Below are 4,079 nucleotides of genomic sequence, written 5' to 3' on the forward strand. Positions count from 1 at the left end.
ACACTATTTGTTATACAATGAGTTTGTGGTATACTAATAAACTTACATGTTAAAAAAATGTTTCATGAATGAAGACATTTGTAAATGCTTATTTAAATAATGTAAGTCATTGCTGAAGAACTTAGAATATTTTCAAAAAATGTGAAGGTCTGGGGTTTTATCCCACTTGCAAGCTAAAAAGTTAACTTGCCACACTTTCATGAATGCTGACTAAAGTCATAAAAGTCCTGGGTCAGAGACAAATTATTTTATTATCCATGGCCCACCAGGAAGCATGAGCATCAGCGTATTTTTGATAGTTGTCTTCGTTCTTATGTTTCACAGAAGCAATGTGAATATGCCTAGAGGCAGCCAGCATATGCAGCAGGTTGCATTACAATAGAAGAGCCCGAAGTTTAGGAAACCCAAATTTCTTATAATGGACAGTAAGCATGCTTTTTCTTTGTTGAAGAAGTATTATACTGAATAGCATCTATGCCTTACATTTGCTCCAGAGGAAGACAGTATATCTATTTCCCAAGCTGTTCACTATAATAACGTATTTGAAAAGATAGTCCAGATTAAACGGCATCTTGTGTCTCCACTCAGAAGACATTCAGAAATACAATAGTCTATGGAGAATTGTCTCCTAACAGTCCTTTAATATGCTTATTTCCATTGTAAATCTTTAAGGAGTAGGAAGATATTCTAAATCTAATTTGAATATCAAAAGTGCGTGTGTGTGTGTGTGTGTGTGAGATGTGTGAAATCTCTCTTAGTAAGAGGATATAGAAATCAAGAAAAAATTCAAGTAAAATTTTTTTCAGTGCTGGATATTTTCAAACAACTTAACATTCCTCTACTGTTGCATTCTCAATTATTTTAATGTATAATGGGAAATAGCATAGGAGCTTTTCATTCCATTTAGTAAAAATATTTATTTAGGTATAATGGCCTATATTTGAATACCATCTCCGATATTAACTGTTTAGATGTGAAGGAAAAAAAAAAAAAGAAAAACTCTCTGAACTTCAGGCTTTTTTTCCTGTGCAATTTTACCTTATGAATTCAATGTTTTGACTAAATGAAATAATGCATGTAAATAACTTAATGTTTGCCTAATAAATACATATTTTCTATTTAATTATATTAACATATTATTATAGAATACTATATCTTATATTAATTTCTATAATACTATAATTTGAGTAATTATGAAATAAACCTGAAAATTATATTAATATAGGAGATTTAAAGTAAGGGTAAAGTAAAAACTGAATTAAATATTTGTGCATGAACAGAGGCACATGCATATATACATATAAGACAATATTCATTAGAAAATATCAAACAGGGACCTAGAAGAATGTTGTGGGCAAAGTACCAACCCTCAACCCCACCACATAAGAACAAATATAGACAGCTATCCAAATATCAAAATAGCACCAAAAAGGCTCAAGGATCCATTAAAATCTACAGCAACACAGTAGAGTGAAAAACTGGAGAATACCCACATAGAAAGGATTGCTGGTGAGATTCACATACCTTAGACACCAGGAGACAGCTAGGAGCAAAAAAGAAAGGCAAAAGCTATTGGTATCAGTCATGCAGCAGGAATCACTGTGGTCCTCACTGGCTGCTCCAGAAAGGACACTGGCATCTTTTGCTATGAAGATAACCAACATTCATTTCTACCAGAAAACCCCAGAGATGGAGATATGGCTGCCTAAGTCCTCGCCTACCATGGGTCCCCCAACCTTGGATCCATGGCTAAATGAGAGTGCCCACACTCTCAACCCAGGCTCTGTGGCTGTGGTGAGCCAACCCACCTCTCAGACACTAGGGCCGTTGTCATAGTATGCTAGTTTGCACTATGTGTTCCGGAGGCAAGTTCTTGTTGCATGCGCCAAACTCCAGGCACCAGCTCAGCTGCCATCAAAACTAGTCCCTGCCTGGACACCAGACCCTTTCTAATACTGCTCATGCCTGAGTTCTTGTTCTTGGCTCCCTCATTACTTCACAAATATCCCTGTTTTGCATACTGTTACCAATGCAGTAGGAGGGATGCCTGTGTCCTAGATGTCAGTGCCAACACAGACATGGATCTCCAGAGTTACAGTCTTCCATGCATGCCTATACTTCAGGCCTCAGCTGTGTGGCTACTCAATGGACACCACTCATCAAAGACACCAGGTGCTACTGCCACCAGGAGTGAACCCGTAAGTGGGACCCAATGCCAAGAGGCGCCACATCAGCCACAACTTTCCAGTGGGAGAATAATTGATTGGGAGGATGTTAGAAGCCACTGCCAATGAAGACCCCAGAAACCCTCGCTGCCACTGAAGACATCCACAGCATTGGTGCCTGAAGATCCCTGTAATCTTCATCAATACCAACCTCAACTCACAGAGCTACACAAAGACTACACCTGTGTCCACACAGGTGCCAGAAGCCCTACAACACATCTAGCGAGTGCCCTTGCATCCATCCACCCCGAAGGGGAAGGTTTTTCCTTGGAAAAACTAGCCCGTAAAATGCTAGACACTAAAGTATGGTAATAAAAATCCACAAAAAAACATACAAAGAAACATAACACCACCAAAATAACACAATAATTCCCAGTATCTGACTCCAAAGAAATGGCACTATATAAACTGCCAGACAAGTGTTTAAATAATTGTTTTTAAAAGCTCAACAATTTTTTTTAAAAAATGCAAATAGATGATTCAACAAAATTACAAAAACAAAAAAGGTCTAAAATTAGAAATTAACAGAGAGAATACATATATTTTTCCAGAATTTCTGGAACAAACAGAAATTCTGGAAACAAAAAAAATAGAATGAAGTGAAAATGTGAAATAGTGTTAAAGGCAGAAACCTGTTTCCAGTTTGTCAAAGAATATAAACTGGTACTTTCTATCACACTAGCACCTGATATGTCCAGGTGGAGTCTCCTGAAGGTGGGAATTTTAAGAAAGAGATTGTTATTGACTTATAGGGCTATCTGCTGCTCATTAGAGATGAAGAGGGGCCCCTAGAAGGCATAGTTTGCCATGCAGGTGTATGCTATTATGTTTTTCCACAGCTTGGAGAATGAGGTAAGTTTGCAGACTGTTTACCACTACTACAGTTGAATGGCCAACTATCAGAACACAAGGGAGATTCTTCTAGTTCTGATGGGAATTCAGGATGCCATAAGTTCCACTAACCCGAAGGTCATCGATGACACCAGGGTGAAGAAGCCCTCTAATGACCTAAAGCAGTGCATGTACTACGAGATGTGTGCTACACACAGTCTAAAAGTGGAGAGGGTCTTCCAGGACATTGACCAAAAAAATTGTTGCCACAAAGAGCTATTTCTCCTCTGTCCCATCAAATCCCAGCACCAGCCAGAAGGAACTTTGGATTGACGTTCCTTCTACTGCCAACAAGCCTACTCCCAAGCATAAGCAGTCCAAGTGCCAGTCTAACCTTTTCACCTCTTGAAAACTGAGTGACCCAGACAAAGAGAAGAAAGGCCTGGAAAGTCACGTGGACGGCATGGGGAGCAGCTGAGCCATCCCAGTTAAACAGGACTTGCCCTTCTTTGTCTTTTCACTGAGAACCAGCACTTATCTCCAGCCTGCTGTAGCCTGTGTCCATTATCCTCCCCCTGGCCAGGGCCGAGGGATGGTCAGACCAGCCTGCATTGTGCTGAAAGCCCACAATCATCCCAGCTTTCCGGGCCTTAATCAATTGGTGGTGGGAGTGAACTCCAGATTGGCTGTTTGCTTGCAGACTGCCACTGTTTGTTCTGACTTCAGTGCATCTCTGATAGACCTTTGACATCTTCCAACAAAGAGTTTATGGGAGGGAGAACTGTAGAAATGGAGTTCTCCTCAAGAAAGCTGGGCAACTCACAAAACCCCTTAATTTCTACAACAGGCAATTCACTCCACAAAGGAAGGAAATCAATGAGAGTTTACTCTTTTTCTTTGAGGAACCTTTCTTTAAAGAAAAAAATCATTTACAGGAGCTTTGCATATTTTGGGTACAAGCAATGGTAGAAACATAAGAAATTAATAAGCAAAAGAATCTCTGAACTAAATGACAGTTTATTG

At 39.4% G+C, this 4,079-nt stretch overlaps 1 pseudogene; it reads left to right on the forward strand.

The window, feature by feature from the left end:
- The first annotated feature begins 1,584 nt into the window (after window positions 1-1,584).
- Window positions 1,585-3,676, forward strand: LOC116476605 (arf-GAP with GTPase, ANK repeat and PH domain-containing protein 1-like; annotated as a pseudogene).
- Window positions 3,677-4,079: the final 403 nt, after the last annotated feature.

This window comes from Hylobates moloch, unplaced genomic scaffold, assembly GCF_009828535.3.
Source record: "Hylobates moloch isolate HMO894 unplaced genomic scaffold, HMol_V3 SCAFFOLD_2, whole genome shotgun sequence".
Classification (NCBI taxonomy): Eukaryota; Metazoa; Chordata; class Mammalia; order Primates; family Hylobatidae; genus Hylobates; species Hylobates moloch.